This window comes from Manacus candei, unplaced genomic scaffold (assembly GCF_025592945.1).
Source record: "Manacus candei isolate 608988 ecotype Guabito, Panama unplaced genomic scaffold, ASM2559294v1 h1tg000046l, whole genome shotgun sequence".
Taxonomy (NCBI): Eukaryota; Metazoa; Chordata; class Aves; order Passeriformes; family Pipridae; genus Manacus; species Manacus candei.
The window spans coordinates 5,860,019-5,884,786 of NW_026138094.1; the positions used below are offsets into that span (position 1 = coordinate 5,860,019).

General features: G+C 42.5%; 1 long non-coding RNA gene across 1 annotated transcript; it reads left to right on the top strand.

Moving 5' to 3' along the window:
• The first annotated feature begins 4,833 nt into the window (after window positions 1-4,833).
• LOC127475120 (uncharacterized) lies at window positions 4,834-24,711 on the top strand. Its single transcript, XR_007906095.1, has 4 exons — window positions 4,834-5,035; window positions 6,339-6,420; window positions 18,883-18,995; window positions 24,643-24,711. It is a non-coding gene; the product is annotated as an uncharacterized LOC127475120 (long non-coding RNA).
• Window positions 24,712-24,768: the final 57 nt, after the last annotated feature.

Consider the following 24,768-nt stretch of genomic DNA (forward strand, 5'->3'; position numbering starts at 1 on the left):
TTTTACATTTTGTGTATTTTATCCCAGCCTCCCCCACAGTGAGCTGCAAAATAAAGTGTAGTATGAGAGCATTCATATTCCTTTGGCCATGGGATAGTTATTGACTTGGCAGTGCTGAAACAGTAAGTACATCCATCTTTGCCTGGGGTAAAGTCTTTCCCTCCCATGTGCATGATAAGCTTATTGTCTTTGTTGTTGTTGTTCCCTACCCCTCATCACAACACTGTCCTTGCATTTGTATACCCAGACCTTCCTGAGCAGGCTCACCAGGCCAAAGCAAGGAGCACATCACACCAGTGCACCTTCAAATGAATTGGAAAAGCTGAGCTTGACACTAAGTTTCTTGCATTCTGTAACCTGCCAAAAAGGAACTTCAATTACCAAAGGCTATTTGTAGGTCTTAGAATAACTATCATTCCTTATGTAAAGCTGTTTCCTCCTGTAAGTCAAAGAGCAAGTTTTGCTGCTCTTTTTTATTCCCACCTCCCAAAGCAAAAACCCAGCAGGGGATACACTGAGGCAAGTCCTTTTTGGAAGATTCTACAAGATGATCTTGCTTGGAACAGCAGCCTATGAGGAAGAAGTTGAAGTTCTGTTGATACTCATTATTTGTTGTGTCAGAAACCGACCTAGTTTCCATTTTTGAAAATAATACTAATACTCCAGAATCTGAGATAAGAAGGAATACTCATTGGTAGAAAAAGCAGCTCTTGAGATAGTAGCTCAGAAACATGACAAAGAAATATATCCATGCCTGCTGTAAGTTGTCAACATAAAAACCAATATCTAAGTGTTATTACCAAAAATGCTCGCTTATTTTGAAAATTGGTATAGTGGAGTTCCTTTCCACTGTTTCTCAATACTTATCTAGAGAAGCATATAATGAGTTTTAGATTCCTGCAGGGCCCCCAGTAGGACTTTGGAAAGTGTCTCTCAAATAAGAAATGGTTTCAAGCTCCCCTCTATACTGACTCCTCCCTGTGCACCAAACCATTGCACCAGGGTAACAAATCTGATAATTCCTGTTTGAGTGTTGGGAGATTTGTGTTCTCACCAGGCAACAGGAGTTACCAATGCAGTAAAAGTTCTTAAGTTGCTACTGCAGACCAGGGCCTTCACTGACACCTGTAGAAACTTTGTCCTGGTAGTGAGGAGAGAATTCTTACAACAGCATTTGCTGTGTTCTGGTTCAAACCAAGCTCTACATCTCTTCACCCTTTTTTTATTTAATGTCCCACAATTTCATTAGTATGAAAAGCAATATCCTCCAAATTATTTATTTTAATGTTCCCTTTTTCCTGTATTATCTTGGTATCTGGCAAACATACACAGGAGGCACAGAACAGTACCTGTCACAGAAGGTAGTTTTTAACTTACCCTTGCTCTTGCTTATAAAACTCACCCTCTCCCGTGAGCAAGGGGAAGAAGGTAGACTCACTCCTCAGCAAGGTTTACACATCCCTCTTTATAATGGTAATTTTTAGCACATTTGTTCCTCTTTTAAACAAAAATCAGAATGTTTAAAAATTTTTATATTAGCAAAAGAGAGGGAGGACTGGGAAACACAATCTTGTTCATTACTTTATCTGAGACCTATCCTACCTACATTACCTAGTTGTAAATTAGTTTTGTAATTCAGTGAAAAAATGCCTTAGTGCATCACTGAGTGAACATGCTTCAGCCTTAGCAAGGAACCTCAGGAGAAACTGGACACTGGAATGCACAGGGCTTACTTCTGTGTACACAGATTCATGTCTCCAAAACCTGCCACTGAGGTGTCATCCCCAGGGCTCACTGCAGGTAAGAAACAGAAGAGATGCAAAGCTATTAAAGCTATTTGCAAAAAAACCCCTAAATGAAAATTACATTAAATAAAAGTTATGTTGGGATGTTCTCCATTATCACTGAACAGAGTCAGACAAAGCTATTTAAGTTTAGACTGTCAACTATTCTTGCCTCCAAGAGGAATTACTTAAAGCTTGGGGAATGATCTTGTGGGACATCCGCTGTGTAAATGAAACATGGAGATTTTGTAAATGAAAAGTAATTTGTAGGGAATTCTTGTGTGCAGCAGAAAATGGCATTTTCCTGCAGGGAAAGGAAAAGGACATTACTAACAGTCTGCTTCCTTTCTTTTAGAAATGTAACAATGACTTGTTGCACAGGTAGAGAAAAATCTGGCCTCCCACCCAGGTGCATTTGGAGGAAAGTTCTGATGCTTGGCCCCAGATTCACTCCATGGTTTGGGTTCTATTTTGGGATCTGAAAGGGTTCTGTTTTTTGATTTGGACTGAGATACTTATGGTAATCTCTATGTCCTTAGAAAGGCAGAAGCTCATAAGCTGATGAGAGTTTTGAAGGAACATGTGATCCCTATACAATTCCTACTGCTTGAACTCTCCACTTGTGGACAACAATCTTAAAAGAAAAATTATGGCAATGATGCTGCTGATCTTTAGTCCCTTTCTTTCCCCCAGAGTATTAACCTGGTCTTTAGTGGCATTTAAGCACTGCTTCTTCAGTTCAGCAACAGTTGTATTACTCTGTGGCATGTTAGGAATTTTTTTTGATCCATTTCGTGTTTTTTAGATCAGCCACTAGATGGCACTTAAAGTTTGCTTTCTTTTCCACTTTTTTTCTAGAGGTATTTTTCAAAGATCTGTTCATCTATAATTAAGGGTTGATGACTCCCATTGGGACTGTGTTGGCGGAAAGCAAGATGCAGCAATATTTGAGTGAAAGCAGGCAAAAGTATAACCATTAAAGCGGGAACAATGACTATAATTTAAATAAGATTTGGGTGGTTGCAGTGTTTGCATAATCCCTCCTGGCATGCAAGAGCAGTAGAGAAGCCTGTGGCTTTGCTCTCCTGCTGCGTTTCAACAAAAATGGAAAATTGTAATGAACAGCAACATTTTTCCTATCTTTCATACTCACTCTCTTCTTACTCTTTCTTCCTCCATTCCTTTAAGTGGATTGCAGTCTACTTAAGGATTGCATTGTAATGAAATTAATGTATAGCTTGGTAAACTCTGCACTGGATTTTCCAAATCAGATGCCTCTGGCTGCAAGTTCAGGATATAAATTCAAACTTACTTAGTATGTGTTAACCCAGTAAGGGCAGGTGACACATAGTGTCCTGAATTATGTAAATTTTTACTAAGGTTACCTAGTTCTGTATTGGTTGCTACTCCTGTAATAACATAGTCTGGAGCTCTTGTATTTGTCTTCCCCCTCTTCTGATTTTTTTTTTTTTAATAACTAACATTGTATTTTGGCTTAAAGATGGTTAAATAAGTTTTGGTAAGTAAACTTCTATGACCCTGCCTATTTCCTGTCCTGTCAAACCTTTCCTTGTAAGAATAACAGTGTCCTTTTATTTGGTGGAGTGTAGCATGATGTTTTTGGCAGGCTCAACATTTTTGACTTGCATAAATTTGTGACCTCAAGTGCAAGAAAAGTGAATGCTTGCTTCAATGCCTCATGGTTTCTGCCTAAAAAGAAAAGTGTCCACATCGCTAACCATTACAATTTCTGAAGGAAAATTATCACTTATTCCACCTGATTGCACATGACTGCACTTCCAAAGAAAAGAACCAGAAATAAAAATAAGTATTTTGCACCTAGTTATGTAAGGTACCAAAAAGCCTGAAAATATAGGGCAGAGTGTACTGCCTTCCTGGTTTCTAGAATTGGCACACGTGGCGCTTCCCTCACTAACAGCTATTTGGCAATCTCTGCCTCAGTAAGGATGTGATTCTGAAAAGTGTAAATTTGGGGCTGCTGCTGGGCAGAGAATGTCACTGCATGGTTAAAGGTTGCAGGATCAGGTCTGAAGTGAATTTACGTAATTATTTTCCTACACTTTCCCTCCATTAACTGTGGTTATTTAGCTCTTTACCACTGAAGTGATGCTTTTCCCCTACTCAGAACGCAGCAAGAAAGCCTTTTACCCTGCCAAGTCTGAAAAACTGACAGATTAATTTTATATTGAGAGCCGTCATCCAGAAAGTAACTACTGTATTTGAATATGTAAAGTATGTTTAAGCAAACATATGTGAGCTGTATATGCCTACTTACTTGTTTCCCCTTAGATTTGGATGGGGTTTATGTCACAAAAATTTTATATTAATATTTGGCTTTGTAGAGAACATTTGTATGGTAAATTTTGGAACAAATATGAGGTTTGTATCAATTAATATTTCTTGTAGTCTTGAGCTGAAAAAAGTTATCTTTTATCTACTATTGTTTATAGCAAAGGAATTAGTTTGCTTTCGTTTTGTAGGAGGAAAAAGAAAAAACAAACAGTCATGAATGTAGCATCTTTGGCCAGATTCTTTTAACATGAGTCTTTTGTGGTTTATGGATTCCTAGTCTGAAAGGTTGTCTCCAAGTGTCCAAGACAAAATAACTGTGTGTCCTAGTTGGAAGGAAATGTCTTTCCTTTGCAGCTAAACTAACTGTGCCATGTCTAGGAAGCATGGCAGAGTATAGTATCCAATGCTGCCTTACTAACACACCTCAGTCCTGACTACAACCTCCCTGCCTGCCCAGCTTACACTCTAGTCACTGCCAGATTCCAGGGACCCTTCCGTAGGGTGCAGGACAGATCAAGGAATCCCCACTTGTCAGGTTTTCACAGCAGCAAACACAAACCACCAGTCTTGCTTTCCTACGCTTCCATGTCACAGCTATTGCTGGCAGGGAGCCAAGCTGTCAGCATTACAGGTAATTCAGGCCATTCAAATCTGCAGGAATTTATTGTTCATCCTATCTATGGCTGTATCTTAGCAACATATGCAGGCTGGAGCAGTCAAAGAGAAGGAGGTGGTGTTTTGTTAGGGGATAAAGTAGGATATTTCAATCCTGTTCTTACCTTTCTCAACTTGCATTAAGGCCTCAATAATGTGAGAAAATTGAAAAAGGAGCTGTGACAATGACAGGAAATCATGCATCCAGCAACACTGCCCTTCCCAGATGTCAAGAGGAGGTGGCTGAATAAGAACAGACTCAGCACTCCCACTTCATTATTTTGGTGAGGGTTTTTTTGATTGGTTGGTTGAGTTTTAATATTAATCATATCAATTAAGCTACTAAAAGTTTTCCAGGAAAAACTGGATAAACCTCACTGCCTGGAAGACTGCTACCAAATGAAAAGCCAAACTGCTGCTCCGGGGAGGCAGCACAGTACTGGTATTTTTGTCAGAAAATCATTCCTCACTGTACATCTTGTTATCAGTTTCTAGCCAAAAAAGGCTTTAAGAGTGGCTTTAAAGAGGGCCTCATATTTCTGGAAGCATGACAGATGTTGTGTCCCACCCCAGGTCACCTGCAAGAGCCTCCAGACTGCTGTTCATAGCTTTCCCAAATGCCAGTTAAGTCTGACTAATAGTCAAAACAGGCAAGCTTTCACCATTGTATCTTGAGCAGGCTGGAGATCTGCTGTGTGGGAGAAAGTAGCCTCTGTTTGCATTTACTTTTTATTTAGATGACCTTTGAGATGCTTAGCATTTATGGGACAGCCTGGACTGAGCAGAAAAGCATAGCTCAGGCACTTCAAGGTAGTTTGGTTCCTACAACAGGATTTTTGAATTTTCAGTTTTCAGTTCTGTCTACTGGCCACCTGCTTGCCAACAGAACCCGCCTATTTATTTTTACATCATTTTCTGCTAACAAAGTTGATTTTAAAACCATGAGAACTACATTAGTAACAATAACAACAAATTGGACTCCACCTCTGTCCCCCTACTCCTGAAGTTTGTTATTCAGATGTACATAACATATGTCCAAGGCATGGCTATGTGTATATTACAGCATGCAAATGATCACTGATGCCAGGGCTGCATACAAGCTAAATGAAAAATTATTACTCATTTGCAATTATTCCAAGACATTTTGAGTAGCTGCCAAAATAACAGAACAGCTGGATGAGGAGAGGGATAGGATCTGTTTAAGCTGGCACTCAGGCTACAGAAACTCATGCAAAGTCACAGCCATGGTTGTCTGGAAGACTTAACTTTATCCCACTGTTGAGCTGGTGCACAACACGTGTTGTTGCGTGCTAACATCTGCCCAGAAAATGGGTCACTCTTCCAGTCTCCAGTATATTTGAGCTGCTGGAGAACACTGAGTGCCTCTAGAGCCACAGATCAACAAAAACAATGTCACATCAAAATCAGGACTGTCTGCCTGTGGCAGGTTTGTTCATCATGATACTACACTGTGGATACCAACCCACGTTAGAAATTATATGGGAATTTATTACAAATACTGTGACTGTGTGAATAGAGTAGATGTGGAGAAAACTAAGGCTTATCTTGTATCTTTTACCCCCTTAGGATCTCCCTGGATAGAACCTTTCCTCCTTGTGCCTTTGCTCGTTGATCTCTACCTTCTGGATCGCCAAACTTTCATCTCCAGGTGTGCCATCAGCTAGCAGGAAATGGGTAGGGTGATTAAATAGGAGCTTGAAAAATTCATGTGAAATTTGCTCACTTCTAGTGAACAGTAGAGAAATAATTTAAGCTGTATTTAACTGGTGCAAAAGAAAAGTGCTTACAAGTTAGGCATTAGAATCAAAATAACATTAACAGCAAAACTCTTGGCTTAGCATTATAAAACATATGCCAATAGTCCAGGGAAAACCTTTTTGGTGCAACTCCATCACAGGTCTATTAAGTTGCTTCTTCTACTGATAAAAGTATTTTACATGGTCTCACTGGTCTGTGCATGTTCCCAAAGTCTGGTGGTGTTGCTGGCAAAGCTTTATTATATTCCTGCATTACATAGGGAACTGTGCAAGTGCTAAACAAAAGAGAATGACATCCAACTGCTAACAAAGACATGTTGGGTATTCAGATTTCCCCCCTCCTCCCATAGCCAAAGTGGCAGTCAGACAAAGGCTTCTTCTGAATCCTTGCTCATTGTGTGAAGCACAACTCAAAACAATCACCAAATGGTATTAATCATGGCCTTCCATAGCTCTATAACTAATATTTTTAAAGTTATCCTGCATGCTAAATATAATTTTCAGCAGCTGAAAACTGTGAAACTGATACAGCCCTCATCAGAATACTGAGGGTACTGGCATTGCTTTAAAACCATCTCCATGCTCAACTTGAACAGTTCCTATGCACATAGATCTTCAAGAAAAGTCAGAGGACTGCATATTTTAATAGCTATGGAAGTATTTCATTGGATTCATGTTTGTTAATGCCCAATACTCAAGGACAAAAATAACATTTATATATTTGGCTAGAAGCACTGCCTTGCAAGAGATCAAGATGCCAGAAAGTTATGCTTGATCAACAGTAGATGCCCAAGGGATTTGAATGAAAACATTTGGAAGAATTAAACCAAGGGCTGTCAAGAGTCCTTTATCTATAAATGCAGTTGTTTTTAGTAAACATCTGTTGAGTGTTTTTAATTCACCTAAGGAAAATATGTTGGAATTATGGTTTTTTTATGTGTTTCTGGGATACGAGATCACAAATTGCCAAAGAACTCTGGCACAATTAAAAGGAGGGAGAGTCAGACAGAACACTTCAAACACTAGTCAGGGCAAATTCTGACTGTTTGCCAAGTGAAATGCAATCGATCAGGGTTTGTGCACTGCTTACTACTGAGAGATGACAAAATCTGAATAAGGAGTAATTACTGGAAGAGACAGCTGTGGGGTGGGGCACAACATTGGCCTCATATGATCTGTATACAAGAAGTCATTAATATAGAATTACATCTGAGATACAGTATAGCCATAAGACTGAGGGACCTTCTCGCAGAGTCCCTTTTGTCCATCAAAATGAAACATAGAATGCTTCTGATATTTCACAGGCTCAAAGTTATTCCTAAGGGCAAGAACTAGTCAGCTATGTCATAGTCTCCCCAGGGAAGCTGTAGAAACCCTTCTGGCTTGATGCAGACAAAGAAAGGAAAAAGCACCCCACAGAGAACAGCCCTGCATTGGCTGGTGGGTTGAGTAGATGAGTAGATGACCTGATGGGTCTTTTCCATCTATAATTTTATTCTGCGGCTTTGATACTGAAGCCCTGTGGACATCCACAGTGCTCTTGCTTTCCTGGAAGCTTTAATAAAGATCTGGTTTGGAACTCAGAATAACTAATACCACTGAGCAAATGACTCTAGTATGGGGTGAGAGGAAACAAGAATGCCAGTGGGAACATGCCCTGTCACGCTAGTTAGGTTTATTCTGGCCATAAACTCCAGGATTCCCTGCAACATTTGCATCAATATACAGTAACTGCAATGGATGTCAGCATGCTGCTTACTTCAGTGCAGAAAAAAACCAGTACATAACCACTAATTGAACTGTTTGCCCAAGATATTGTTTGGATTTATAAACTCCCATGTCTGGCCTGGTCCAAAGTTCATTAGGAGATGCAGAAATCAATCTAGAAATCCTCACTCAGCAACAAACATGTCAGTATTTCTCTACTCTTTACCTAGTGTGTGGCTACCACAAGCCTACTTCCTCTTCACTGTAGCACATCCTCTTGTTAAAGTTGGTACAAGATCACAAAAGCCACTTTGTCACATTTATTTGTCAGTCCAAAGACTGTACTTTCTACTTCACTCTGTTGCCACTGGAGTTACTTCAGGGGCAAACACAATTCCATTTCTACCTCAGAGAACAGCAGGAAGATTCACAATCTCTCTTGTCACCCAACACTTGGTCACAGGGACAAGGCTTGGTTCTCTGTGTGAGATACACCAGAAGCCCCTAGGACAGAACCAGTTTTGAGCAGCTTCTGTTGGTCCATAGCTCCTCAGCTAACAGTCAGGTTTCCAACAGTTTGCAAAATTTAAAGATATTTTGCCAATACATTAACTAAATGAAATATGGTAGAATGTAGCCTACAGCAACAAAGATCTGAATCTAGAAATCTAATCTGTGGAGGAATAGTGGTACCAGAGGAATATTCTGACTCAGCTGGAGCAACTTCTCAGATCTGAAGGAAACTTTGCCCACTGGGAACTCACAGCAGGTCACAGCTCTGTTTCTCATGAGATTGGCCACATCTGTTCCCTTTTATGCAAGAGAAACACTTCATTAGGGCCCTATGTAACCTTCTGTTGGGCAATACTGGGCACTCCTGGTTTCATGAAATGGTGAATCAGTGGGTTCCATTATTGCTTCATACCTCATACAGTAAAGTTTTGGGTGGGTTCTTGGACAAGAATCCTGGCTCTGAAAGGCATGTTTGATATGGTAGCCTTGGACACAGCCATATAATAATTCAAGCACTTCTTACGAAGTGCATGTGTTTACTTACATCAATAAGCATAAAATGAAAGCCATCATTGCTATTGTGTAAAATAAAACCACGTCAACACTATTATATCTCCTGGAATTCAGAGGGACCTACACAGACAAAGGACTCTGCTATGTGGCTTAGGAAAGTATCTTAAATTCCAGACCTTTCCATCTGCTGCAGAATGGCCCTGTGGAAAAACCTCCTCCAGAATTGAAAGCTGACTGTAAAGGTCCTCACAGGCTGGTATCCCTGAAATTCAGTGAATCAAACTGCACAGATATGCAAGGCAGAACAGAATCTGGCATTTAGTAACATATAAGTTGCTCTTTTGAAAATTTTTGAATGTTTCTTATGACTTCAGCAGTTTATTACTTGGCTCTATCACAATCCAGTTTACTCTCTAATTTCCAGAGTAAATTAGAAAGCTTGAAGAAGCACTAGGCTGTTACATAAGTACTGAAGGTAACTGCAATTTTAAAAAAATACAGTAGGAGTCTGACTGCTGAAATCAGTGGCATTCATACTGGGCTTTAACAAAATACTACTTTTACAGTGAATGAGTAGAGAGGTCCTGGGCCCTCAGATGTCATGTCTTTCCTTTCTTCAGTCTGGACTGATATGGGGATGGTGGGTGAAGACTGTGGTAGTTACCCTTAGTCCAGCAGTAGACTAAATCCAGCACAAATGTAAGTGGACACCAGGACTGACTTGCCTCTGCCACAGGTCAGGATTTAGTTTCTTTCAGTCATTATCCCATAAAAATGCAATAATCTTTTTTAGTGACCTATACCTCTTTCTGTAAAACCCTTAAGGATGGGGTTGAAGGTACAGACATGACATTTGGTCAGCACAAATCCACTCTCAGACTTACCATGTCTAAACCTAAAATAGTCATTAGTATAACAGGTAATTGAACATAGTGTCACTTGAAAGCCTGGTTAACTAATCAGTCCCTCACTACAGAGATAAATTCTTGGTGGGGAAGTAGTTCTGTTTGTTCCCATTCTTACCTTAATGTAATATTGCTGCTATATTTTGTCCTCCAGAAAGCACTAGGGACTGTGGCTTTGCAGCTCCCTCTTCCCGCTAAATGCCTCACACAGATGACACACCCTTAGCAGTGCTGGGCCTGAGCTTGGGAACATCAGTGTGTTCCAAAAACCAGAGTTCCCACATTGCTCCATAATTCGCTGCTATCGGGTTACTGGGCCAGCCACAAATTGACTAATGCAATAATCATCAAGGATCAGGAGGTTTTAGGGCGAGTGCTTAATTTACAGGGGAGGGTGATTTGTCCTTTAGGTTCACAAACACTTTATCAAAACACACAAACAAGCAAGAAATCCCTGTCTGCCAGCCGTGCACAATACAAAACTAAAAGGGAATCTACAACCTTAACTTGCAGTGATAGATCTTAGACAGGCCCTCTGAATTCTGTCAGTGCTGTTTGTACCGCGGGTGCTTCCCCAGCTGCAGGAGAACAGGCCAAGGACATGAGAGCCACTGGGACTCAGCACTGCAGAGCATTGCTTGCCTTACTGTGACTGAGGAATATCATTCTTAATTGGATATCATTTCCCCTCCCTTGCTGTTTTCAGCCCACAAACCAAACAGCAACAGCAATCAAGAGCAATTCCTTTCCCCCCATGTGCTTCACTGATGAAATGAAGCTTTTCCTACAAAATCATTTCAGTCTTAGAAAATCAGATTAGGCTTTTCCTAAGCTAGAAGGGTCTTTTGAGGTGCTCTTTGAACTTCAGCTTTGCATGGCTCATTGCTTACTTCTCATAGTCTTTTAGCAACCAAACTGGTTCATAACCTGCAAAGAGGGACTTTGCTCCAGCTATAACAACAGGTTAGATTAGAAGAAAACAGGACTTACATCTTGAGTAGCTCAAAATCCTGAACACACTGATGTTTTCTTCACTGGACCAGCTCAGCAATGCTGCAAACGCTCAGAAAGTGGTGAAATGAGCACAGGCTGTAATTATTGGCTGCAGCTGTTTACACCAGCCAGTCTCCAGCTGATTACCTTTAATTGCCAGTGTCATAGAATCAGAGACTGGTTTGGATTAGAAAGTACCTTAAAGATTATCAAGTTCAAACCCCTGCCATAGGCAAGGACAACTTCCATTAGACCAGGTTGCTCAGGGCTCCATCCACAGCTCCTCTGGGCAATGGTGTATTCACCAGGATGAATATCTGGTGGTGACCTGCAAATGATCGCCAAATAAAAGTCAGTCTGAATTCACTGATTGGAAACTAGCAGGGAGAGTTCATTGAAAATCTGCCTACATTCTCCCAAGAGCTGCCCATCTTCTCTGTAGTAATCTGCTGACTGAAAGAGTCTTCTAAATGTTAAACTGCAAGATCTAAGCTAGACAGTTATTTTACGGTAGATCATCCTTCTCTGGATATTGCAACGCCAGCAATCTTTCTCAGTATTTCATTTGCTTAGTAATCAGTGAAGAATGTAGTCCTAGCAGTGTTTTTTCTCCAGCTGTTGTATTCACTACATTATTTTATCATATGAAAACCCGTATATTTCCACCTAGAATGACTTTATTCAGTCTGCAACTGAAACTCATCTTAGTGGTATCTGTAAAAAATATAAATTAATTTTGGAAGAGATAATTGCTTAACACTACTGGACTGCCACTCTCTGGGACAGAGCGATTTTTGTTGCTTGAGGTGAGCAAATAAACATATTAAGCTTCCCAAATCAGGCAGACAATAGGACCATGAGGGTTGCATGGACTTACTATAGACTTCTTAGAATATGTTTCTTTTTATTTAACCCTTCACTGTCTCATACTTTGCAAGTATCTCTAGACTTCTGAGCTACTATCAAAATATATTTCATACAGTTGCTCAAAATAAACCACTTCGTTATTTGAGCTCCTCAAGCTCCCAGTGCCATAAGCACGGCTCACCTTTTCTCACCCTGTGTATCCTTGGATGTGTGTTCTCTGTTTTAATACCTTGAAGATTAGGTGAGACTAAAAAGTTAAATCAGGTCCCAGGGCAGACTGTAGACTCAGGGTATCTTCCTGCCAGCTCTGTAAAAGAGAAAAAGCAAATGCTGTTTGTTTGGTGCTTATACTAGAACATGCAGTACAGAAAGCTGATAGATCAGTTTATGTTTCCATCCTTCCTGAAAAGAAACTTGGCTTTATGCCATCTGCTTCTTCTGACCTGAAGGGACCTGGTGCTGTGGAAAGTGTGGAGTTCACCTGCTAGGCTATGTGGCATACTTTTGGGCCCCATTTCATTCCTCAGAGCAACTATTCTGATGCCTGTAGCATCAGCAATCTCTGAAATAACTGTAAGAAACAGAAAGAAAGTCTGTTAATTCCAAGGAGCTAAACGGGAAATAAAAGTAATGGATTGATTTTCAGAGTCTGACCTGATATGTATTTGGCTCTAAGTAAAAACCTCTGGGTATCACATCACCAGGTGGTTGAAAGACTCTTTTTTTTTTCTTTTTAAAGAAGTATTTACAGCACTTCAGGAAAAAAAGAAAGTAAGAAACAATTTCTTAATTAGCTTCTATCAGGAAAGGGAGGAGTGGACAGGAGCCCCTCGTACAGCACTGATTGAAATTGTGTCATGTGCTGTTCAGTGGAACTTTGTTCCCCAGTGACTGTAAGCCATGAGCTAACTTTAATACTCACTGTTGCTTTCTCTGTGTATGTACTTAAATGTCTTCTAGTAAAAGTGCAAAGCCCAAAGCCACTGGTCAGCATCAGCCAAACTAAAGCACGAGCTAAATGTCTAACAGCTGCTGAGCTCGTATGTGCCTTTCAGGAGAGGCTGGATTAGCTGCCACACAAATAAAAGCAAGCAGCGTGAGCTTTACCTGTATTGGTCTGCAGCAAAGGGGTGGGAGCTGCTACCAATGGTCTGTCCTTGTGGGGACTAGACCTGACTGACCCTTGGCTCTGCCTAGACATACAAGCCTTGCCTTTAGGGTGCCAGACTGCTCTTATTTCAGATTTGAACTCCCACTCCAGTATCAGTGTTGAAAGAGCTCTATATATCAGAAATCCCACAGCACAGTTTAGAGATGGGCTCACCTGTGATCAGTGGGAGGGCAACTCTAAAGTAGCTGTTAAAGAAAAAAATGTTGCTTGAATCCAAAAATGGAGAAAACCTTTCAGTCAGCTTAATGAATGGTAAGGTATGGGAGAGTTTGCAAAATAAGAAGAAACCAGTGAAATAGCTGTTATGTAATGGCAATTAACTTCCTTAGCTCATCTTACTTCTTAATTTACTCAGGTAGGTGGCAAAATATTATCACTAGAAGTCATATATCCTGGGGTGATGGGAAAACATATGAGCAGGAGGCAATTAAATGGTTGTAAAAGGGTTGGACAGAATACGACATGGTGCCAGCTTCACCTAATGAACCTGCCCAAATTTATAGCTGGATAAAACATGTTTATTTATGAGTCATTTCAGTTCTCAAGTGACAGGTCAGATCTGTGGAGTGGCAAGCATAGCATCATTATTGAAATAATCATTGGCAAGCATTGTGAGATGCCCTTATGTTAATAACATTTAATTTTATAAGCAGTTCTGGATGATAACAAGTGACTGTTCAGTCAATTGAATGAACACAGAGAAGTGACTGGAGGCTGAGTTACTGGCACAGGGTCAAGGCACTCCTGGGCGGGTGGGACATCTCTCCATCTGTAAAAATTTTTGTTTGTTACTTATGCTCTGGCCCTCTGAGAGCTCAGAGCAAAACTCCACTGACCGATGAAGTTCCACTTCTGCGCCAAAGTATCTCCATCAGCCATTTCAGCTGCACAGCACCTATCCCACACCCAGGCCTGTCCCTATTGCCAAAGTCATCTTCACAGCACATCTGTCTGAGCAGGACACAGGCTCAGCTGAGGGAGCACCAAGGCCCTTCTCTGCTCTTTGTTTTCCTTTCCTGTGCTGGAGCTGTGGATGGCTGTGCTGAGCTGTGCTGTGCTGAGCACGGGAGAGATCCCAGGGGCACTTTAAGGATTCAGGGTAAAATCTTGTTCCAGTGAAATCAATGGAGTTCTGCCATTGACTTTGGTGGGGCCAGACTTCATTCATAAAGTGTTGACTGTTATAATAGATTTACCAGCCCTGCAGGCAGCCCATGCAGCAGTGTAATAGATCTGGCACTCTTGCTTCTAGAAATGAATCCCCTGGCTCAGGCCAAGGTCTGCAGAGAGCAACTTCCCTGTGCCAAGCCCTTCATCTGGGAAACTTCCCACCTGATACTCCACTGTGAGCCTGGGTGCGAGTGGGGCTGACCTGTGCCTCCACCACAGAAGGATAACCATTCATGCCACCCAGCTCTGGAAAAAGCCAGAAGTCCCGTGCAGGTGCAGCCCAGGTGGCTCTGCATTGCAGTGGGCTGGTCCCTCGAGCAATAGCAGCAAGGATGGACTTTTCTGGCTTGAGCCATGGCCAAGCTGCCCCTCAGCAGCCTCAACACAAAGATGGCTCAAGCCACCATCTGAGCCAGGATCTGCACAGGCAAAGGGCAGAAGTCTGCCCTGTTACAGGGCCAGGACACTGCTGTAGCAGCCAGCACTGAACCTGTGCTACAGCTGCAGAGAGAGCTGTGGTCTCAGTGCTGCCTGCCATGTGTACTGCCCCAGAGGAGAGAGGGAATCCTGCTCCATTGTCCTACTGCAAGTGGAAAAGGGCTGAACTAATTCAAACCAAACTCAGAACAGAAACTCCTCCCAGGCGGAGGCATTTTTCTGTCAAGTTTCAGCCCTGGGAGAATTTTTACAGCTGAGCAATAAACTCTAGAAACAGAGGTTAAGGGCCTCACCAGCTCCAGGCTCCTAATACAGGGAGCAGCACAGAGCAATGGGCACTCTTTAATCTGTAGGAATGTGTCAGGCTGATGGGAAGCTGGACTTACCAGGGAAAGAAGGGGGTTAATTACCATAATTGCCCAACAAACATTTCCTAATATTGTCACTTTTTACCCACAAGTTACAATTTCTGTTACTATAGAGGCAAGATGTTGATACTGGATTCATTTTCTGGGTTTTATTCCTTTTTGTCATTTTTCCCATGAACTAATAAGCCACAGTGGATTTGAAAGTATGAGCAAATGTGAACACTATACAAAGCACTTTTATGTTCTATTGACATTTTCTTCCCACCCTAATAATTTAGAGCTGTTAACATAAAAAAAAAATAAGATGATCATACTTCCCATCACTTTCATTTCCCAAGTTTATGAAGGAAGAATTGTGAGTAATTTCCCATAGTTATTGTTTGCAGCACAACACATGGTCTCAATTACTGGGATAAGAGACATAGAGAGAGTATTGGTGAGGATAAATGATTTATCTGTGCATTTCATTCAAAATTCATTTTCCATGCCATAGTTTATATTACTCTGATCAACCATCATCTTTTTTATTTGACTTTATAAACATAATCCAACTATTCTGAGCAGGACCCTGGGTCACAAGAGATCAGTTTGCTGACATATTTTTAGAGTAGTGAAACATCTGCAGAGTGACTCTCCACCAGATAAACCTACCTTCTGCTAAAGGTATCTGCCCAACAAGGGCAGATCTAGACTACTAGGACGCAAAAATAACTCTTAGATTTGACTTTTGTTCTCATTTTCAAGAAAAGGAAAAGGTACAACAGCTAGCATCAGGATCCATTCTCACACAGGACATAATTCCATGCATTTTCTTTCTGGCACTTGGAGGTACTTCACTTGCCTTTGCTCCACTGCTGCCTTGAAGATGCCATTTCTGCATTAAGGACCTGCCTGGCTGCAGGCCCGTGGCTGATCCCTCTGCATGGGAGCTGTCTCTGGAGCAGCTGTACAACAACCTCCTGGTGCTTTGGTCCCGCTGCTCAAGGAGCAGACAGGTACCATGGACATGGGACTGTGCTGAACCAGCATGTGCTGTAAAGAGGTGTGCTGGTTTAAAAGTTAACCAGCAGGGGGAATGAACTCAACTCAAAGGAGAGATTATAAGTCAGAATAACAATTTATTAAAATAATACAGTAAGTACAATAATACAAACAAACAATTGGTCTCAACCCACAGAAACCCAAATGTATAACCCAGTACCCTGGGGCCTGAACAAAGTGGTGTTCCTTGGGCCCTGTTTGAGTCCAAAGTAAAGGGAGAGGGGAAGAACCTGCTGGTGGGAGAGCTGCTGCAGTCTGACCAAACTGGTGATCGCAGTCCAGTGGTGGTCTAAGTCTGGTTGAGAGCGATGAGATGCAGCCGTCCTCTGGATCCCACGAGTGGGTTGAAAAATGTTCCAAAACTCCAAGATTATATATCCTCCAGTTCAGGCAGGAATGTTCAGTGCTCCCCTCAGGGCGGGGAGTTCCACAAAGGGTGTGAGGACAGAAACATCCTCCTATCTCACAGGCCTCTTAACACCTAGTTTATAGCCTGAGGAGTCAGGCTCTATGGGCAGAGGGTGCGAATAGTCTATTGACAACAATAGTCTAGTTTCTGGGAAATGACATGGAAGGCTATAGAATACAGTTTTGGGTTACACCCACCATGATGAACTGATCTCAGCTGTCCTAACTAGGACAAGAGGCAACCCCAGCACAGGTCACAGCAGCTCAGATGTGGCACAGGAACCAGATTTATTGCTTCAGGACTTGATTGTTGTGGTAGACTTGAAGAGTGTGCTACTGCCTGGCTGGGACAAGCTGGTGGCACTGCTGAGACTGGCAGCAAATGAAGTTTGGTTACTTGCAGGTTTTGCAGGGATGGGAGTTCAGCTGACAACAAAAACAGCATTTCTTTCACTTTTTTGCTGGTGCTCAACGACAAAGCTGCTTCTCTTGAAGGATTGCTCCTGGTTAGAGACCATGCAGGTCATGAGATATTTAATGCTTAGGGGGCTGGTGGGAAGGTCCCCCTGCATAAATCCTTTACCAATACTCTGTTTTTTAAATAAATTCCATGCTGGGCTGTGGGGAACCCAAGACTTTGATATTTGTTAGCACAAATGAGCCCAACACAAATAGTTGGTCTTTTTCACCAGAGGGTTGTGCAACTCCTGCCAGACTTGGCCTTCAACCTGGGCCTGGTGGTCACGTTGGGACCCACAATTTCCTCCCATGATTTTTTCTATGCTGCAGAAAACACTTTTGTTCCCAGCATATTTTGGGATATAGGAGTGCATAGCCTGTATGGGCAACAACATGATCTTTAATAAACTCTGTCTCCTAAATGACATAATCATATTACAGGGCAAGTACATAATGGGCAGATTCACAGAGAGATGGCTTCGTTGAAGAGTGAACTTTTGAAAGAGTTCTGCTTCTCGGTTCCTTAGCTTTGCTCTGAACACGTGTAGTGGATTTTTTCAGCCTTTTTTTTTTCTTCCTTTCATTGCTGGGTTCTGCTTTTGGTCTTAATCCATGAAACACAGACATGATACATGATTTAAAAATAAAGACCAGGTCTCCTCAGGACCTTGCCCCATCCCTCACCAAAATGATTCCACACCACACAGCAGCTCTCATGGCCTGAGATTCACCTTAGGATCCTCCAGATCTGGCCTCGTGCTGTATCACACCACAGTTGTACTCACCAAACTGATGCTGGTCTAACCTAACACAGCATCTCACCTCTGTGGTGCTGTGAAGTAAGAGCTCTACTAACAGACGAGGGATCTCTGAACTTTACATTCTTTTTTGTGGCTTCTCCCCAGTCCTGTGAGGACCCTGAGATCTTGAAAAAGTACTGGGACAGAGCAGATTTGAAAATTGGAGGCAAAAAAATTATAGCAAAAAGCTTTTAGTGAAGGGGATTTATGCCTTTGGCAAGTACAATTTAAACATGTGGAACAGCAAATCTGTTGAATTCTGTCTTGATCACTTACCTTTTTTTTTTAATTCAGTAAATGAGGAATTGTCTTTAAGGCCTTATTAATCTACCTGCAATACTTGCTGAAGTCTTATAATGATCTGGACCTAATGGACCTTGGATTTTTTTCTCTTTGGTTCATTTGGTAACCTCTTACCACCCAAAGCCCTGTGTACTGCTTTACAGTCCTTCCCGAAGTGCAGGTTGGCTCAGGAGTGTCAGCCCAGGGGGCAGGCTGTGCATTAGAGCTGGCAGCCTTGTGCAGTGGCTACCACAAAGGCACATGGCTGTTGCTTCACACCAAAAATCTCCTCTCTTCCAGTTCCCTGTTGTTTCGGCTTTGCAGTGATGTGGATACAGACTGACAGTGCAGTTCCCTTCATATTCCTTGTCTGCTCTGCGCTGGCACTTTCCTCCTCCTTCCTGCCCATCCCTCCTATCACATGTTCCTCAAAGCAACAGCAAGTTGTGCTATCACCTTCTTCTCTGGACCCAGCACTTACATTCCCAGCTCAGCTGTTCATATTTTTCCTGTTACTTGAATCCAGCTCCTGCTCAAGCATATTCCATCTACAGTTTATGTTTGATGCAAAAAGAATCAGGTGATAAAGGGTTCTAATGACGATATATATTTTTTTATTTAAAAAAACAACTTTATATCTGGAGATCTCTTTAAAGTGCCTAAATGAATCTAAAGAAATCTGCATGAGAAGTGTTTTCAGCTCTTTTCCATCCTTAAGGTATCTGTGCTATGGCAGAGCTGGCAGCACTGAAAACTGAGACCTGTAATCCTCTTGGGCACATCTAGACTGGGAGAACTGGCACCACATCGCTCTGAATCTCAGCAATTCAGGTAGGAAGTCCATTTCTCTACTGTGTGCTTGGATGTGAGCCATTTTTAAATGCAATGTGGGCATGAGGACCATTAGTCCTGTTCCCTGAATTTACTCGTTAATTCCCTTGTTAGCTGAATTTACTCCTCAAACCGCAAACACACAGTATGGGCTGGATCTTTGTTGCATAAGCCAAACCTAAAGTCAGTGCACTCCAGGCATGGAAATTGCACATGCAACTTCAAATGAAGAGTCTGGGGAAGGTTTAATTAATTGGAGGATTTAGTGGAGCAGCACAAACCATGTCAGATGCTGGCTGGCCACGCATGGCGTCAACTGCAGTGGGGGGAACAGATCTCAGTGCTGATGCAGCAAAAGAGGCATGTGCTCAGTGTGGTGCAGGGCTTTGAACTCCCACACTGGGAACCAGTTTCTGCACAGTTTATCTTGGGACTCACCTCTTTGTTCTGATTGTTTTAGTTTTATGGTCAAAATGCAAAATCAAAATGGAACTCAGCCAAAGTGCCAAGATTTCCTGGTTACAGGTTAAAATGAAGCAGAGAGTCCATGGTTTGTATGGTTTCAACCTAAAATCATAAATCATCTGTTATTCACCTAAAATTTGTTCCAAATTTACTCAAAAGTTGGCCTCAATTTGCCTGAAACTTGGCCCATGATTGCTTGAAACTGAGCCCAGCTTCAGAGAGAGGTTCATGAACCTCCACAAACCTGGCCTGAATCTTGAGTTTGTAATGAAACCCAAAACCAGGGGAGTTTCACCTGGTTTGGTTTTGGTTATAGACATTTCTCACGGCTCTAGTATTTATTATGATTACAATAACAACACATTTATACAGAGCTGCAAGCACACACACAACTCTGCAAAGTGAAAAAGTCCAGACAGTTTTCCTACCTGTCCGAGCTCACGGGCTCCATCATGTACTGCACTGCACACACAGGCCCAGACGGGCTGCTCCTAGGTTGTCACAGACCAAAAAAAAACAAGAATCACTCTGAAGCACCTCACACAGGAATGACAGGGATAAAGAATCAACCTCCAAAGAAAACTAAGTGGTAGCCCTGTTTTCTGGGCAGGTTCATCCAGCAGTCTGAGACATGAGCCAGGCAAGCTGGCAGAGCCCAGGTCCTGCTCACCAGCAGTGTCACTTTTGATTATCTCCATGCAGCCTGCTGGCCTGGATACTTACCCAAAATCTTTCTTTTCTAGTACAAAACTATCAGGCACCGACACTCTATTTTATTTTTTTTTAAACTGGTGCTGCTGCATCTGCAGTGGCAGGGTCCTGGGTGGGGGTACCTGTGGGGAGAGCCACTCCAGGGGCTGTGTGCTGGGCACAGGGACATGCTCCTGACTTTCTGAGGAGCGTGGGGAGCTGCCAGGGCTCCAACAGGCTCCATCTGGGACGCATTTTGGTGCACAGAGGCCGTTCCCATGGCTTTTTGCCTGCTGAGGCTGTCATGGCTGATGAGCCCCTGTGGCTCCTTGTCCTCCTCTCCAGGGACACCTCAGTACTTTAGGATTGCTCCTGGCAGAACAGCCATTGCCTGTGGGCTCTCCCAACCCAAAACATCTGGTTCTCAGTTTCTGTCCTGTAAAACAAGGATGACAAACTCATCCCGACCTCACAAGGGTGTAGCGAAGCACTCACATCCTGCAGCCCTGGGAGTCATAGAGAAGCTCATAAACAAACAAACCTGCAGATGTGAGAGCCAAGCCAGGGAAAGGGCTGGGCCTGCACTGCCACCACGTGCAAGGGAAGGGCCCAGCCCAAGAGAGGGGAAAAAGCCCTTCCTGGGTACTTAAAGGTTTATCACGGTGTGAGTTTAGCCTGGAAGTACTGAGATACAGTTATTTGTCTAGACTCTTCAGAAAGAACACATACATTTCTGTGGGTGTGTGTCTAAGCAGATTGAGGACTCAGTGCACACTCACGAGCAGCAATAACACGTTGGACTGGCCGGCTGTGCCCACACGCTCCCGCTGGTCCTGCAGCCCAGGCCTCCATGGCTGCTTCCTGCCATTGCTGTGCTTCACAGTTAGAAACAGAAAGGAGAGCCTGAAATACAAAAACAAACACTTTGGTGACCTCTTGGCCTCAAGGTTCCTCTCCTGAACTCAATGGGAAGCTCATAACCGAGAAGTTGGCTTGGGTTTGATGTTCCTCAAAAGCATTTGTTATGAGGGTGTGAAATATTTGGCAAGTTTTAAGGACAGCAGAAGCAGATTGTTGGAATTTGTCAGAGCTGAAGTCATCAACATCTTCAAAGCTTTTGCTGCACAGAAAGAGGGTCTCATCTTCAGGCAAACCAAAGTGCAAAGCCCACTCCAGAGGGAGCAGGCGTGGCCCTCAGAGTCATTCCAGGAGCACCAGTGGCCTTGGTGAAGCACAACACTGAGTGGGGCCATACCACAGAACCCTATTGCCGACCACCTGCACTTGCCTGGCACCAGCAGCACCTCTGCCTGCTCCTGTCCCTCTGCAGGGATGGCAGCTGGGCACGGCAGTACCCCCGTGGAGATCTGTAAATGACAACTCAGGAGAAGCACAAGGCACCAGGGCTGGTGCAGGACCAGTGCATGTGACCGAAGCAGAAGCCACGTGCATTGGGGTGTTTTGGGCCATTGAATGACTGCAGTATTCTGCCTCCTCCCCATTTCTTTCCCTCTTGCTACTACTGCAACCTCTGCAGTGATTTAGGTTTTCATTAGTGTAAATGATGGTGTATTTTGCCCCAAATTACAGCTTTCTTCCTGCCCTAAGTTTCCACAGCATCCAGAACCAACATGATCCTGCAGGCTAATGTGACACCCTGGACCTGTGGCACCCATGCACAGTTTGCACACAGAGCCCCTCCACGCAGCCGTGTAACTGCAGGAGCTCGCACAGGGGCTGCACGGGTCTCTGCAGGCATCCAACACTCAGGCCACAGGCAACAACTAGGAGCTCTGGGATTTTCTGAACACAAGAGTTTTAGCCAAGTGTTATTCTGCCAAGATTGTGATAACATGAGGGCTTACTCTGGGCAAATACTCTGGTAAGACATTGCCAACCCAGATTTACTGGATTAATCAGGTGTACATCACATCTTGGCCTTAGCTTCTGGCTGTTCCTGCACACAGAAAAGCTAAAAGACTTGCTCTGGGGAGAGGGTGAAGTAGACAGGATCCTGGGTCCAGACATCCCAGCTTTTTGAAGCTGGTGTTTCCCATTAGCTCCTGTCCTACCTGGCAGCACAGGGCAGCTGGGAGGCCCTGAGGGGTGTACACAGCTCCTGCAGCTCTGGCCTCATCCACTGCTGAACTCTGGCTTCCCTTCTAGAACTGAAAAGACAAGATTTTCTCATCACAGCAGTGAAGTAAGAGAAGCTGTCTCCTCCCTGACTGGTGCCTACTCAGAAAGTAGCAGCACAACATAAGCTGTTAACCTTGCTAATTTTGGCAGAAACCATCAGACCCACAAGAGTACTCTGAGGCTTTAATGGTTCAAGTACAGCATCAGTTTAAAGGGAGAATCCTAAAAATTCCTTCACAGCCAATGTCAATTTTTAAAAGCAGTGAGAAAGACTTTTGCAGTGCCAGTACCACCACCTCCACCTCGGTCTAGAGCAGTGGGTTTAGTGCCTCGTGATGCACTTACCTGTTGCGGTGCTGCTGGCAGAGACTGGCAGTGCCCAAAATTGGGCCCAGGAAGGTGTAGGCAACTGCTGGAAAAGAGCCAGGGCATCTTGCTCTCCAAACAGCTCAGGCCTGTCTGTGCTAAGAAGTCTTGACCTGATTAGCTCTTCCAAAGCACAAAGCTGAACTTGAATCACAGCGTAAAATATTTATCTTAGAGAAAACCTGAGTATGACCCTTCAGGACCTGCCATAAGAAAGCAAACACTTGGGGTCCTTTGAAAGTCAGCTTAAAAGGGAGACTGTGGAAACAGTCCTGTTCTGCCAAAATACACCTCGGCTGTCAAGTTTACAAGATAGTGTTACAACACACAACAAGAGAATGACTGGGTTTGTACAGTAACAAGCCATCTCTGTTAACCAAAAATTACATTTATTATCCATGCATGCACCTATGCAGAGTCACATGAACAACTGCAGTGGAGGGAAGCCAGTTATTTCAAATAATTAAACATTTTGCTATTTCCTTGAATTTGAAACATATCCTATAATTGCAAAAGGATGCATATTCACAAACACCTCTACTTCTGTCTGTTTAGTGCTTAGTCATTCTAGTATCCCACTATCAAATGAAATACAGAAGATTATTTCAAAATCACACTGTAAGTTACAAACCACTTTTTAATTGCAGGTCTCACGCAATGTTAGCCAACCTTTGTGCTTCACTGAGCCTCTAAGGAAGCTGCAGAAATTCAAACTAATGCAAATAATCATATACATACAGCAACTAAACTGATAGGCAAAACCAACATACCAGTTAAATGGCACTGCTGCAAAGAGACAGGTGAATAATTGCACAAGAAAATGGATTTTTACATGCTGATTGGTACAGCAAGACTGGGGTTTCCATTTTCACATCACTAAAAGAGCTGCTGTCAAGATTTCTTGTTTCTACAACGTAACAAAGGCAATTTGCAGAACTGTGCAGGCAATGCTGGGGCTGCTGTAACACAATCAAAGAACCTTTGGCATCACACAGTGTTATACAGAGCTTAAAAGTAAACCAACTCTACTGGACAGAGTCCTGACAGGTGTTTCTGAAATCATTCTTCACAGTTCCTCTCAGTGTTTAAGAGAATACTTAAATTGTACACTTAACTATAAACCACACCATCGTGCACACTGGCACTGAAAATCACTCCCAACCTGCTGAAATAAGAGTGCCATTTACAACTGTAAAGTTCTGATTATATGTCTCCATAGTTACGGAACATGTGGAAAAAATACACTGTCCAACATTTTGGCACACTAATAAATAAAATCCAGACATGGTCTATTAGAAGTATCAAAGTAACCCTGTGCACAAGCTCCTTTTTTTATATAGTTATATTTGTTATGCAGAAGAAATCACAGAGAACTGAAATCTAATTACAGAAAATAATACAATTTGTGGTGAATTATTACAATACATTTCCCTTCCAAAGCTATTATAGCTCAATATATGTTCCCTCTATCAAATACAGTCTGTCCCATCAGCAGTTTCAGTGACATGGCTTGCTGCATTTTTTCTTCCAGATTTTATAGCATCAAAACTCAGCACAATGTTCTGCTGCTGCTAAAAGATACGCCATAGCATTTGCAGACACAAGAACACCCACATCATCAAATAATTAATTTGATATTAAAATCCAGCTACAACTTGCAATGGCTCTTGGTATTGGATTATCCCTTTGTTATCAGTCCCAGTTATTTCACAGTAGCTGTTGAAATGGGGATAAAAGAAATGAATATCTTAAGGCAATTTTAGCAAACAAGATTTTACACACTTTACTGTGTTTTCTGTATAATGATTTAACATCCACTTCTACATATTTTGGCTATCAAAGTTACTTATTGACAGGATTATTCAGGTCACATCATTGGAAATGTTCTAACTTGCTTTTTGGAGCCACACAGTAACTTGACAGAGGTTCACTGCTTTTTAGATTTGTGAAGGTTTCTGTATTTCTTCTGTTCTTCATTTGCATGAAGAATGAACAGCAGCAGCACCTTCAGGGAGAAATCACCTGGACACATGGACAGATACACAGCCAACCCTACCAGCAACACTGGAAGCATAGGAATGCAGTTTATCACACTTTTAGCAAGAACACAAGG